This window comes from Hippoglossus hippoglossus, chromosome 14 (assembly GCF_009819705.1).
Source record: "Hippoglossus hippoglossus isolate fHipHip1 chromosome 14, fHipHip1.pri, whole genome shotgun sequence".
Classification (NCBI taxonomy): Eukaryota; Metazoa; Chordata; class Actinopteri; order Pleuronectiformes; family Pleuronectidae; genus Hippoglossus; species Hippoglossus hippoglossus.
In genome coordinates, this window is record NC_047164.1 from 8,430,325 (window position 1) to 8,446,088 (window position 15,764).

Sequence of the window (15,764 nt, forward strand, 5' to 3'; positions counted from 1 at the left end):
GAGACGATTTGCTAAAAACAAAAACTTGTGATTTCCCCAGTGGAATTTAAACATCATGTCCTGCATCCAGTGTGCACTCCTCAGGTGCCACCCCCCTCGCCTTATTGTTCTGGAAGTTTTCCTGTTGTTGTGAGCACCTCTGACCGGACAATCTCCTGAAGTCAAGCTCTATAAAATGTCCGGACCCAATCTGGTAGACATTTTCTGGATTTCATGTCTGAAAACAGCTTTGTGGCTCAGACTTAGTAAAGGTGGACCGTTTGGAGAGCACTTCTGATACCTGGTTGTAAATGTGAGTCTTTTGTTGTCTTTGGCAGTAAAAAAACACATTTGGTTCAAGTCAGTCATCGTACATCAACACCGTTATCTTCTTTTGAAAAGGTCATCCACATCCCTTCTCCAATACATGTCTCTCACACCTGATTTACACATTTTTGCTCCATTTCAAGGACCCAGCCGTAACATAACCTCGAACATCATAACATTTATGCAACACTACCCGAGCACTATGTCGTGACTTGGCTCTCGGCCTCTACCTCACAGCAGCTTGCCCGGGGCTGCAGCAGGTGTCAGCGACAGCTTGCTCACACATGCATGCGTACGCACAGCACCATGTGTGTGCTGAGACACACACACATGCACCATTAGTCTGCTTTGTACCTATGGCCACACAAAAGTCAGCACACTTCCACATTTGCAAATGACACTATGAGTTTTCTTGTTGCTCAAGCACAGATGCATGTTTGGAAATTAATGCTCCAGTCAAATTTTAGGACTGGGTAAATGAATAAGATTGCCCTGATAACCTGGTAACATCTTAATGGGAAAGAAGCAAATGAAAGAACAATGAATTAATGAGGGAAGGAGAGGAGAGGGAAGAGAGATTACAGCTTGGTCTTATTTTTGTTTTGTGTGCTGAAGGTCGACGTTTCAGGGGGGGGGGGGGGTTGGGTGTTGATGTGGAATGACTTCGAGGCTCATTCGTGGAACCAAAAGAATATTCATTTAAATGCATATTTCTCTGCCTCTGGGGTTAAGGAGAAAGAGGGAGGGGAGAATGACCGAGAGCGAGGTTAATTAAGAGATGTTGAGAGGCAGAAAAGTAGGCCAGTCCCCATAGAAAGATCAAAAGTGCAATTTCTTATTCCATCTCCCAGATTCTGTTTGAAGCTGAATGTCTGAATCCCTGCAGCAGATTCTCTGCTGCCACAGCACATAAAAGGCTGTATGGTGCTAGGAGAGAAGGGGGCAGGGTTGCCAGGCTGGCTGGTGAATGTCAGGTGGCGTTGGACACACAACGAGATGACTGCTCTGTGTCTGCTCAGTGGTTGACTGGTCTCTGGCTTAGTTAAAGGTTGCCATGTCTTCGCCTTTCAGACTGTGTATGTGCTCACTGACTCAGAAACAGTAAACGATCAAACATTTTGTCAATTTCAACCCCATGTTGCCACAGTGGTTTTCAAACTGGGGGGGCATAGAGCTGAATATGATTTTATGTATACGGAAAATAAACAAATGAGTTTGGGGGCGAGATCTTACTCACCTTTACTAAAATTAGACATGGGTCTTTAGTTGTTGCTTCCTCTATTACTGGTGTAAAGGCATGAGTATGCAGAGTATGAGGAAATAATTCAAACTGTTTGATTCCATCTCATAAATTCAAACTTAAAGCTTTGACCCGACAATATGTGATAATATTTCCTGTGCTGTGATATAACAGAATGTTCCCATGTCAGCCATTGGGATCAGTTATTCTGGCTGGAAAACAGTCTGGATGTAGAACCTACTTCCTCTTCCTGTTTGCCACTTCCTCTTTCGAACGACAATGAAAGTAGGAAAGGTGGCCTGAGAAAAATTTCAGTGGATGTCAAAGTGTTACCTACACACGTTGTTCCTACTGTGTTTGTGTTAGGTCTGGATACTTTGACACATTGTTTGGGGCTTAAGCTAATGATTATATTCATTATTGATTTATACGCAGATTAATTTCTCAATTATATGGCAAAGAACAGTAGGGTAAACCTATTTTCGAACAGCTAGCACCAGAGGTTAAACATTATTTTATGATCATTTATTTTCAAAACTCATGCAGATACATTTTCTGTAGTGTTTCCACTCTAAGGTTCTTACTAGCTTTTTTTTAATCAGCTTTCAACCGCATCTCATGATCCTCCTTAGTAAATGAAAACTGTTCAGTTGCCATAGAAATGGCTCAGATGTCTGTTGGAAATCGTGAGATATGAAGTTTGGTTCTTACACCGATGCATCTTGGCTCTAACTGATCTTTCCCTTCATTGGTCCTCACTTCACTTCTAATTTCCACAATTATACAAGCTATTTTATTTTGGAATAAAAAAAAAAAAGAAAGAAAAAAGTACAGTTGGAAAGGAATTTCATTCCACTTATGACTTTCGCTCCTTTTTGGCTTCTCTTATAATCCCCTTTTCCGTCTGTCTCTCAAGACTTGATGGAATGAGGTCAGGGAGGATTTCAGCCAATCCTGTTAGAGACCGCTGGTTTATTTCCTGGTGGATGTCTCACAGAATCCGTGCTTAGAGCTGCTGCCCCGTGTCTTCTTAAATGGGGGGAAACTGGCATTCGCACAAACAACTTCAGTACAGTCAGCACTGGCACTTGGGCGGCACGCTGGCTGCTAATTCACTGGCATTTTTTAACCGAGCATTCACTTGGAATTGAAGTTGGCATCCGTGGAAGGCAAGTTGCCACGCTGTAGATCTGGCATCTAAAGGATTCTCCATTAGCCATGTAATGTGTTTAAGACTGGCATGGCAGGACTAATAGCTGTAATAGCTTTTCCAATTTCCACTTGTCAAGGGGTTGTCTCCGTATCAAATAGTCGACAACCGTGTCTCCTCTGATTTAAGCGATTTAAGCCTTTTCTAAACATTCAGTTCTCTTTATTGACCAATGCAGGGAGAAATTGAAAGGTCAGATTGTGTGGTTGGTGGTTGTGAGGTTTAGTGAGCATTTTGAACATATTCTCATGCTCTAGTGAAGTATGAATAATACAGAATCTCCAGACCCTTGGTAGCCCAGCTATCATTTAACGGCTTCCCCATTGTGCTTTACCACCATGAAACGTTCAAGCTTGCAACATGATACAGATGCAAGGGAGTATAGGGTTAATTGCACTTTTTTCCCAAAAATCCAGAATTTCGCATGACACAGGATTCATTGGAATATATTTGAATACTTTCCCAGAAGCTTTTGGTGCCATAATTTGTCCATTCCATAAGTGTGCCAGCTTTTTCCCCATCAAGATCCATGTATTGATCCCTGGGAAAATGGTGAAAATGTTAATAATAAACCAATTTAAAGAAAGTGGAAAAAAAATTCTAAATGTATTTTGAAAGAATGCAATGTTTTCACCTTTTTAAGCCATGAGTAGCTTCTCATTGTAATTGTGTAATTGTTCCTGATCTGAAAGCACTACCTTGTATTAATAGTTTGTTTACCGCTCAATTCCAATGTGCAAAATTCCAGTTCTGCAGCTAGTGGAGTAACCAGCAGTGGAGTTAGTACCAATGACTTCGGTCTAAGTGAGTTCACAAGGTCACAGCTTGGCTCTCCGGGTGGAAGGCAGTGTTTTGTTGCATGTTTGTGTTGTTCTCCTGGACAGAGGTCAGATTTGTGCTGGGCGTAGGGAGGAAGTGGACGAAGGCTATTTGCAGACTGGCACTAATCTGGTTAGTGTGGTTTCCACCCTTTCTCTTTCTCCTGACACCACTCTGTGGTCTGAGCAACATAATCTATCATATGCCCAACAGCCCTTCATACTGTTGCATGGTTCAAGGAGAAATGCTTAATCCTTTCTGTATTTACAAGAGTGTAAACTACAAGCGCTTATTATTTGAGAACACAGCGTTATGAAAGGACAGAGCTGATGGAAAATGTGTGAACAAAGTTGCCTCAATATGATTTATTTGCAACCCCTCGACGTGGCGATGAGGACTAAATGTTCTTTTTCCACAAGTTTGTCTTGTACCAGCAATGACCTCATAGGACAACGGATTCTCCCCAGCAGCTCAGAACAAGTACAACAGGCCAACAACAGGGAGGAAACTCTTCAGTCATCCTCTGGCTCCTTCTTTGCATCTTCCACCTTGTTTTTCACTCCTCTGTCAGCAGGTTTCTCTCTGTCACCTTGCACGGGTGTATGTCTCTGGGTGCATCTCTGTGTGTTTCCATTGTCCAGTGTTGTCGCTGTCAGCAGCGAAGGCAAGGCCATATATTCTCTTACGTTTCCTGTTTTGTAGGAGACAGCTGGGCTTCGAGTCAGGTCCTGGTTGTCATATCAGGGAATGTTAGTCGCAGAGTTGTGTTGGGGAGTATTTGTTGCCTTCAGGGCGGAAGCAAATAGCGTTTTCATCGTTATTATTCATTATTTGACAGAAGTTTAGTCTATAAAATGTCAGGAAATTTCAGCCTAAAATCACATCAGAGTTGTGGTTGCTCACCTTTGAATAAATAATCTGATTTTTTCAACATCATGAATATTCTTATAAATCAAACGATAGCAGGGACACATGACTCATTATAAAACTGTTTTAAAACTGGGTGCTTTTCTTTTTTATATTACGAGGTCAGTTTTTTAAGGCAGAGCTGGGCATTTCTGGCTCTGTGTCCTCGATCAGATTCCAAGTCAGTTTGTCCCACATTCCTGCTGTGGATTTTTCCAGCGGCAGCCGGCGGTCCGCAGGATGATTTCACCCCACAGACGCTCTTTTTTTTTTTTAAAGAGGGAGAGTGGAAAACCTCCCCGGTTGTCTGTGTTTGCTGTGTCAGCAACAGGCGTGGCAATGCCAAAAAGAGAGCGGGAGAGAAAGAGTGGTTGAAAGAAGGTTACTGTAGAGTAAAAGAGGGGGAGAGTGATGAAGGTGACAGAGCGTTAAAGTGAGAGAAGCCGATGACCACCAAACAGAAGCAAGAACACAGACATTACACACGAGCAGGATGAAGAAGTAGGTAGGAGCACTGTGTGAGACCAAAACAAAAAGAGACACAGAAAGTGAACTTCCTGCTCCTCGCGGTGTCCTGGCTCCTTTGTGTCCGTTGCCAGGATACGATAGCTATGTGGCCCAGGACGAGAGGAGGGAGGACGAGCGACAGTGATGTACAGTTTCCCTCTTTTTACTCTCACAGCTGCACAGATCATTTCTGACCACATGAGAATCAATTACACAGCGAGTTTTGAGGTTAAATGACTCATTGTTGAGGTGAAAATATAAAGTGAACACTCAGATATTTCCCTCCCTTTTGATTACAGAAAAACAACTGAACATAGTTCCACGAAACTTGGTGGAATTTAGGTGTGGATCCCGATCAGGGGGCAGATCCAAGAATGTTTTTCTTTTCACTTTCTTTAACAACAGGGCGATTTTCAACATTTTCATCCTTTTCTCCCAGGGAATAATTTATGGATCTAGATTAAACAAATCAGGCGCATTTAAGAGACTGATATCTATGAGTATGTGTAATTTGGTGCAGCTTGATTGAATTTAAGGCGACTGTTGGGTCCTGGTGGAGGTGTGTGCTCTATGAGGAGTAATTGATGGAGCATGACCAGTGACGGATTCAATTAGTTGATAAAACACAAATAGGGCTTGATACAATTTTGATAAACTATCATCTAGGGGATTTATCAAACAAAAAGTCAAATGCTTAGTTTTTGTAGTTTTGGAAATGTCAGAATTTGCAGCTCTTTATCAATTAAGATGATTTATTTATGTAAACACATGAAAGGAACATTTTTTAAGGATTTTACTGTTTAAGAAAGGTAGGACACTTCACATTATTAAATTACAGAAATTTATATATGTTGATATTTGCATTAAAGCAAGCATTAGAGTATATATCCGTTAATATCTGACAGTAAAGTTGAAGTTTTACCATGTTTCTCTACCTGTTCCTCCCCGGTTCCTTAAATCTCTCCAGAAACAGCTCATGTTTCCTCCTCTTACAGCTGTTTCTCAGCTCAGTTCCTTGTTGCCCCTTCTCTAAAACTATATGACTTTCTTCCTCATTCCCTTCTCCCTGTTTCCGTCTCTTTCCTGCCCCCCTCTCCACCATCTCACCCTCAGTTCATTCTAGTTGGGACTGTGAGGGTCTTTGTTGAATTCCTTTTTGTTCCCAGGCTTTATTTAGCCATTGTTAATCACTTTGTTGGCCTGTGACCACCATTCAGGCAGTTTCTGATGAGCAAAGGGCTATTACAGGGCAAAGAAAAGCCACCATCAACTCGCACAGAGATTCATTGACTTTATAATCTCTGGGAGATTTGGTGGTAGTGGTGGGGTTTGTAGGAGCTTGTTTCTCCATCATTTTCTTGTTCTTTCTTGAAATTCCTTCCCTGGGATTCCCTCCCTGCATGGGATGGGCAGTTTGATGCTCATCGGACAGGAATGAAGATGCAAGTGGGGTGTGTGCACTGCGTGTGTGTGTGTGTGTGTGTGTGTGTGTGTCGTTTTTAGATTGTTTAGCTTGATTAAAGATAGGCCGTAGTGCGTTCGGGAAAATGACTGGTTTCTCTCCGTTCTCGGCTTATTACAGTCAACAATAAACACTCTCACACAAACACACACACACTTGCCGCCCCCCCTCGGCCACTGCACTGACACATTCAGATGTGATGAAAGCCATCTGCTGAGATAGACATTGGGAGTGTTTCCATTGTGTGCGTACGTGTGTGTGTGTGTTTGTGTATGTTGGGGTCTGCTTTGTCAACCCCAGTACTGTGTCATGTGTTGGCCCGTGTTTGCTTGCATAAGTGATTCCAAATGTGGGCCAGTTAGTTAGTGTGTGTGTGTGTGTGTGTGTGTGTGTGTGTGTGTGTGTGTGTGTGTGTGTGTGTGTGTGTGTGTGTGTGTGTGTGTGTGTGTGTGTGTGTGTGTGTGTGTGTTTTTTTACTGTCATGACTCCCACATGCTAGGGAGTTCCATCACAGTGTAGTGGTGTTTAAGGTCCACAGAGCCGCTGTTGGCAAACACACAAAGGTTTTCACAACATTATCCCAGTAAATAGGAAAACAAATGTTCGTAATGTGTTCCTGTAGAGACTCGCGTCCCGGACACACGTTAAACAGACTCGTTTGTCACCACGCTACAAATGTTTCAGGATTTATGAGAGTGAACTGTACAAAATACAAATTAAACGTATAAACCGAAGAAGCGCAATCATTTTTACTTTTATCCTGTTTACAATAAGACATGACACGTACAGTATATCTCTTATAGCAGCTGTACTGTCAGGTTCCATGCACTGAGTTTAAGATGTGGAAAACACATTTTGAACCATTGTCAAATTCCAACATCATACTGTAGCTTCAATATTACCTCATTTCCTTCGTCATTACACTATGTGGTCAAACATGTGTTAAATATAAAATTGACATTGATTGGCTGACGTTTGCAGGTCGCTGGGGTTTGACTGAGGTATTGGACCTCAGGTCTGTATGTTAGCCTGTAGTTAAGCCACCGGCAGGAATATTTATACAAGTGGTGGCAATTAGTGTGTGATTGAGAGGTATGTAGAAACTGTGTGTGTATTTTTTTTGTCTGTTGAAACAGCTTGATACTCTAAGTACATTTTGGATTAACCTGGAGCACACAGTCATGTCACTGCGGGTAATAGGTAATAAGTAGAGTTATGTGGCCAATTAACGTTTGTTCTGTATCTTAAATCACATTAGATGTACTGTGCAAATAAGATGTAAGTAAAAGGTTAAAATAACAACGTGTAATAATTTTATTATGGGTATTTGATAGCAGATTTTTTTTTTTTTTTTTAACCTTTTCATTCTTACAGGTATCAGTATGAAATATAAATAATAAACTCTTGAACATTGCTGGCACACAGTTCAAAGTTCGGCCACAAATCTCAAATGCTTTGAATTCCCAATGAAAATCAATTACCAACATTTATTTATTGTAATTGAAAGGAGGCATATGCTCATATTTACAATTTGAATTCTTGTTAAAAGGTTTACATGCTCTAATGTTCTCAAGACATCACTTTCCTCACACTGTCCCATTGCAGCAGCTTCTCTCTTCAGCCTCCGTCTGAAACACTTGGTTTTAGCTCCTGTCTCTTTAAGACCACCCTCCTGATAAAGCCCTGTCTGCTCTGATTGGCTAAATTCCCAAACAATGTAATAATATTAATACTTACATCCAGAGATTAATGTAAAATATTTTTTACAGACTTTCATGGTCTCAAATGCATGAATATTGCACAGTATTAAAAGAGATCTCTTATTGGCGCTATAATAATGTAAACGTCCTTGCGTGCACATACAGTATTTGTATGCATGTGTGCAACAATGTGTGATGAGTTGTCTGCAGCCTGGAAGTTGTCCAGGCATCTTGGCAGCAGGTTGTCCTGATGACATATTTACAGTTCGGGCAGCCAGCTTAGCCCTTGGAAGGTGATGAGATAATATATAACTCTGATACACGTTCCATCTCTGAAACCCCGTTTCTCTGCCAATCTCTTATTCTTTCTCTCAATCCACCAAGTGACGTTATTTCTGTTTGAGTCCAACACAAACTTTTACGCTGAAATGACCTTGGCTATGATTTCTCTTCTGCCGTAACAAAACATCAACAAACAGACTTCCTGACGTTCTCGCACAGGGGGAAAAAATGCTCTCATATACGTTCATGCCACAATATATTCAGACGATGGAAGAGGACTAATGTGATCCCACTGCGATTAGTAATCCACCTTTAACCTTCAAACATTATCCCACTTTACACAGCCCGATGGGACTGTAAAACAAGGTACTAGATGGTAATATTACTGAACAGCGGTGAGCTTTTTGCTGCCTGTTCTCCAGCTGTGTTAGAGGATCGTATTACAGGATGATGATGGACCTGAAAAGTGGGGCTGTAACGGGATCTACATTCATGGCTGCAGCTTTGACCTTAATCACCCATATATGTTCCACTTAGTCAGAACAAGAGTGATGAGACTGTATACGTCGTCCATCAATGTGCGGCGAGGCAGTCGACTTCGCAAAAAGCTGACTAAGCAGAATGGACAGACGAAGGGTGACCTTTGACTCCTGCTCCCCCCCCCCCAACCTGCACCTACCATGGCAACGCCTGAAAGAAGCCATCTCCACTTCCATGCCCTTTCTCTCGCTCTCACACACAAACACACACTTTCCCTGATTCTGTGACGTACTGTTGCCATGAAACAAATGTTTCCTCTACGCTAAATGTCAATGTGACCTTGTGTTCTCTGTCCAACCGGAAACAATGTCCGTGTACTGTAGTTTCCTGCTCAATGCTTGACAACAATCACTCGCATCGGGCATTTGTTTATTTTCTTAAAAGTCCTTAACCCTGTGTTGTTGAGGAAGGAAAGGGATTGGACAGTGACTCAATTACTTTTAAACACACACAGTCTCATTTAGAACGTCACTCAGTAGAGCACATTCCTCCACCAAGGCCCAACAGTCCCCTTAAATTCTACATCAAATCTGTCATGTTCATTTGTACAAAGTTCAATGACACAGTTCAATGTGATGAATGAAGGCCCATATAAACTGTTGATTCCAGAGTGAATCCACAGGATCTCCCTGCTACACATTGGGGGTAGTTACGAATTTGTAGCTTTATTTTTTCTGTACAATTATAAAATCACAACACCCCTCCGATACCACATTTAATTCCACTTAATCTTGTTTTTATATGTATCCGCACCAAATTGCACGCACTCATATCAATCCTCTAAACATACCTTATTTTTTTCAATCAAGGTGTGTAGCTCAATCCCTGGGAAATCTGTGAAAATGTCAAAAACGGCCTGATCCTGCCTGTTTGTCCTTATCCATGCCAACATTTGGTTTTGAGTTCTTTCGTGACCTATGTTCCATCCTTCCTCAAAGTTCTGTACAAATCCATTCAGAAAATTGTATGTAATCCTGTTGAAAAACAAACAAATAATTCATCCAACAAATTTTATTTCAGTATGAAGCAACAGTTTTGATGTTTAACTGTGAATTCGCACTCACATGAAAACAACACAGACAATACTGATCATACAGCAGCAACAGCATCTGGCCAAGGAACAGTAAACACGGAGTGGCCCATAACTGAGGAAATTTAGAAGCAACCGAAGCAATATCGAAATGTGTTATGTTAATTTATCAATATAACTACATGAATATTATTATATACTGTTTAAAAATCCTTAATATTTGTATCAATATCTGCTTCAAAAGTCCAGTATCGATTAGGCTAATCTGTAGACCAGAATATTTATCACATCATGAAAACACTGTTTGTTTATATCGCTTTTCTCAGTAAAGCTTTAAAAAAGGCTTTTAAATAATCAATAGTCTGCCTGAAGGGAAAAGGTTTTGTAGGTGGAATAAAATGTGACTATTTTGGTCGTTGTATAACTTTATTATAAATTCTCCTCACCACCATGAAACATGGAGTATAGAAATATTTCTCGGAGTATACTGTGGTATTAATTTGATAAAGATTCTATATTTTAAAAGTATTAGATGAGACTGAAATCTGTCTTTGTCTCTATAGATGAATAGTGTGTGTGTGTGTGTGTGTGTGTGTGTGTGTGTGTGTGTGTGTGTGTGTGTGTGTGTGTGTGTGTGTGTGTGTGTGTGTGTGTGTGTGTGTCACCTAATGAATAGCGTTTCTATTCACATGCTTGTGGAACAAAGCTACTGCACAGTTCGAGCTACTGCTGGATATCCTGTTGATATCACACAGCCCCATTCTTTTCACTGTGTATGTGTGTTTGTGAGTTACACATAGCAGGCGTTGTACAGTGCTGCTGCATGGTTGAGGTTCATTACAGATGCCTTTTGTGTAGCCTAATCTCTCTGTGTGTGTGTGTGTGTGTGTGTGTGTGTGTGTGTGTGTGTGTGTGGAATGGTTCATTCCAGCAATGTCTAAACCAGTGTCCTTCAAATGTCATTGTTGAAGTGACAGGACTTCTATACACCAGTATGGTCACAAATACAATCAAACCCTCTTAAGGAAATATTCACAAGACTCAAATCTTTGCTTAATACTAATGTAATGATGAAAACTATTTATTATTTTTCAGTCAATTAACTGTGTAATTGTTTCATCTCTAATTTGATATTTCTGTTCTGTTACTGGGTAACAGAACAGAAATGGTGCTAATCTAATTTCTGCTGTAGTGGTGATAACATCTATCTTTTATGATAATGCTGCATTCATCTCCAGGTTTCGACCTGACTTGCTTTTCGAATGTATGTCAAAGTCCCAAGGTCATGAGTTACTCTACTGTTTCTCTGTGTAGTTTTTTGTGTGAGCTGTTGTGAGCTCAGGAGGAAGTGAAAGAGGGAAGAATGGGGGGAAGAGTACTAGAGAAGAGGGTAAGAGGACAGAGAGGCGAGCGTCTGCAGGGTCACTTATTTTTAGTTGTCACTGTCCTCTATTGACCTTCCTGCCTGGACACACACACACACTCACACTTGAACTACTGATTTGACCAGCAAGACCACACTGGGATGCTGCTGAATGGAGCCGCAGTAGCAGCAACACCACATGTAAATCAATTCTGTTTGGTGGTCTGCTCACATGGACCATGTACCCATTTAGACATACATCTATTGATGTGCAGAGTTCAATATAAATATCCATTCTCACAGCAGTCTAAGGTCATATACTGCATTAATGTCATTGTACTTCTCCTGTACAGTAGTTTTTATATGCAGTGTGTTATTTCTACTCTGGTAAAAGATTCTTAAAACTTTACAGAATGAATTCGGTGCATCTTCTAAGTAACTTGGCACCAAAGTCTAAACATCTGGAAACCCTCAGCACCTAACCATCTGCTTACCGCCAAAAAATATTTATTACTTCTAATCTTCACATACATTGGTCCAACAAATTTTAATCTCGGGCTTTAACTTGTGAATGACTGCATTCAAACAGCTTCCTTACACGTCGAGGCATCACTGCTCCCTACATGTGCAAGTTGGCATTCAAAAGTTGCTCTGGACTGTGTACCTGTTATGGGATGTAATTCTTTCTGTGTTGTGTTTTCAAGATAAACCACAATTATATGGTTCAGTAATGTGGTTTTCATTTGAAGACACAATTTGAGTGTGTGTGTGTGTGTGTATGCGCACAGATATATGAAGCTACGTACTGTATGTGCTTGTGTGTGTCTGAGTGCATCGCGGTTGCCAGCATCTACTGAGAAAACGCCGATATGCCAGATAAGAGTTGTGTGATTTATGTGACACGCGTGATGAATTTACATATAGAAGCCAGAAAAACCTAATAAAACATGTGTTGCCTCATCACAGCGTTGGCCAAAATGTACATTGAGACATCGTCCAAGAGCGAATCGAATCAAACAGGTGAAATCCATTAAACCTGTTTTTTCTTTAACGTTTTAATGCTCTACTTGAGACGCATTTGAGTTTATGACAGTTTATTTTGAAAAAAACTGATAAATTTGAACTTCATGCTAAATTCAAGATTTCTTTTTTCTGTTTAGACTGAAACTTGTTCAACTATGACTCAGCCCTTCAACTATGAACTGACGGAGTTCAGGTCTGTCTTTTTTCATGTGGGCTTGTTTTATTAATGAGAAAAGTTTGTTGCTCTTTTCAAAGTAGAACAAGTTTAAATATAAGATACAGCAAAGGTTCCATTTACACACACATTCATACAGAACTTCTATAAGCAGAACGTTTTCTATTACACACCATTCACACACTGTGTATGAACCCTAATTAACTCTAATGAACCCCTAATGAACCCCTCATTAACCCTAAATTAACCCTACATTGCCCCCCCGTCGGGTATCATTGTCTTGCTCAAGGACACTTTGGCTGAGTGGAGGATCTGGGGATCAAACCAATATGACATTTCAAAAGGTGTTTTCCAGACACGTGCAATGAGTAAAGTAAGTTAAGTATTTGTAGAAATGAGGAACATTTTTAAATCGTTGTAAATAGTTTTTACATTTCAGCTTTTTACCAACACTCATTTTCTAAGCTGATCATAAAACATAAAAAATCGAAGCAGTGTCATCTCATGTGGTTATTATGACTAAATGTTGAAGCCATTGTTGGAGTCCCTATTTAACATGCAGATGCCGCATCGGCACAAAACCCTGGTTCCTATACAACAAATACATCAACTGATTGTTTCTATGTAACTGCATTATTGTTTCATCTCTTGAAACTTAAAGTAATCAAGGCCAAGTGCTAATTTCAATTATCAGTTATTAGTTTTAATTATCCAATTTTTTTTGTGGATATTTTAGGCCACAATTCTAAAACTCCTAATCCCCCTGGCTATTGTTAGAGCATATTACTCTTCTGCTGATCAGAAAGAAACAGCACGTTTTCTGAAATGAAACTGCTTGTGAAATGTGCAATTGATTACTGTAATTTTCCTATGTATGAACTGAAGTAGGAGTGTTTTGCCCCTTCACCTCACAGCGTGCTTTTTCTGGATTCAAACCCTGGTTTCAGCCTGGGCTTTTCTGTGTGGACTTTGCATGTTCTCCCCTCGTATGTGTGGGTTTTCTCTGGGTGCTCGGCTTCCTCCAACAGTCCAAAGAGTTTTAAGAGTCTCCAGGGATATTGGTTTGAATGTGAGCGTTAAACGTGTTTGTTTGTCAGCCCTGTGACTTGGGATTGGCTCCAGACCCCGGCAACGCTCAAAGAGAAAGTGGCATTGATAATGGATGGCTGGAACAAGGAGTGGATGACTGTGGAACTAATACGCATAAACTTCAAGGCTATATTTTTTTAAACGGTCTTCTGTTTTTCTACTCCTGCAGTCTGTGGTTAGTTTTTGATGTGTGAGTGACCACGTGGCGTGTGGTCGGATCCAGAGCGAAGATTTTATCCACGACTGGCAGGTTTTCGCTGACTAGGTGCCAAGAGGAACTGTCAGTGGCACGATGGAGCAGTCAGATAAGAGAGGGAAGGGGAGTTGGAGGCCCCAAAAAATAAAAAGAGCAGCGAAGTCGGAGCGAGGAGGAGAGTGCAGAGAGAGTTATCGTTTTGTGTACCTCAGTGGACACGTAGCATGACATCAGTGCTGCCAGAGCCGGACTTGATTCACTGAGGCCACCCATGCAGAGTATAACGCACTCATGCTACAAACAGAACAACTGAAAAGATACAAACATAAAAAGGTCAGTGAATAATGTGTGATAGAAAACAAGCACTGCTCTGAAAAGAAAGATCCAGTGGGTAATGCATTTTATTATGGTTTATAACAGTGTTACAGGAAAGTATGCATCGGTCCTTAAAGATGATACTTCATTAACAATCAGAAATGCCACCTAGTCACCTCAAACTCTCCTGAATCACATTATCGCTGCACGTGCGCTTTAGAACATACAAAATACAAAATATAAAAGATATTATAACCAAACCACTTGTTTCAGTTGACTGTAAACATGTGAGATTCTGCTGTTTTACACTACAACACCCCGACACTGGGTCTGCAGAGCTGTCACCTGGAGCCGCTCTTGTATCTCACAGATGACTTTACCAGGTGCTGTCTGACGCGCGCGCACACACACACACACACACACACACACACACACACACACACACCAGTGACATAGACAAGAACAAACTCTGCTCTCCGCTCTGTCTCAAGCCTAAACATGAGTTTGTTTGCTCAACAGTGAAGATCAAAACCACAACTGAGTGTCATTTGTGATCATTTGCATACTGCACACCTAGCGGCTAGTCCTGCATTCCCCCTGCGTGCGTCAGATACAGCGAGAGCAGGGGCCAACATTTCCTTTTCAAAGATCCAGGAGCTAAAACCCAGTGTTTGAGACAGAGGCTGAAAAGAGGAGCTGCAGCATTGGACAGTATGAGGAGAATCGTGTGTTTTCTGAACAACAAATAACACAAATTAAATTTACAAACCTGAATAAGAGCATAATATGTCGCCTTTAATTTGTTAATGATATGATACATTTTATTTATGCAAATGTTTTTCAGTCCATTGTCCTTTTCCAACTCAGCCCACGTTGCTTGTATATCATGTATAATACTTGCCCTCCAGCTGCTATGTATTTCACTGAATGAAAGTTTTTTTTTCTTTTCTTCAATGGACACAGGCACCGTATAACCACAGTTTATCTTCAAGGTTGGAATGTGGTCTGATCATACTTTAGTTATTTTGATGCAGCAGAGCCACTGTGACTCACTGCTAACTGACATCCTACAATGTTTTCATGAGTCAGTCGCAAGAGAAAGAGGTGTGTGTGTGTGTGTGTGTGTGTGTGTGTGTGTGTGTGTGTGTGTGTGTGTGTGTGTGTGTGTGTGTGTGTGTGTGTGTGTGTGTGTGTGTGTGTGTGTGTGTGTGTGTGTGTGTGTACTTGTATTTTGAGCATAGACCGTACGTAGTGAGGACATTTTGGGAAAGTGAGGACATCACTTTTTCATTGGGTTGTTTGAGGGTTAAGACTTGGTTTTAGGGTTAGAATTGGGTTTAGGTTTTGGTTAGGCATTTAGTTGTGATGGTTAAGGTAAGGATAAGGGGTTGGCAAAGGCATTATGCCTGCGAGTGTCCTCACTAAGATAGAAGTACAAGATTGTGTTTGTGTGTGTGCCGTCATGTGTATGTTACTGGCAACACATGCAGGAGCTGCAACGCCTGTGTTTCATTTCTGCTACTGGCAAGCACAGAGCAGATCTTTCCAAATGCACATTTTGTCCACACACACAGATATGCATGGTGAACGTGTGGTATTCA

General features: G+C 41.0%; 1 protein-coding gene across 2 annotated transcripts in view; it reads left to right on the forward strand.

Annotated features, from left to right (window-relative positions):
• Positions 1 to 15,764, forward strand: part of LOC117774937 (rho GTPase-activating protein 26-like) — a 79,423-nt gene that overhangs the window by 17,554 nt on the left and 46,105 nt on the right. The window contains exon 1 of one of the 2 annotated variants that reach the window (XM_034607668.1): positions 4,964 to 4,982. The exons of the other annotated variant lie outside the window; for it this stretch is intronic. The gene's annotated coding sequence lies outside the window, so the exon portion shown is untranslated. Of the gene's footprint in view, positions 1 to 4,963; positions 4,983 to 15,764 lie in introns of those variants that run through there. 2 annotated transcript variants of the gene reach the window in all.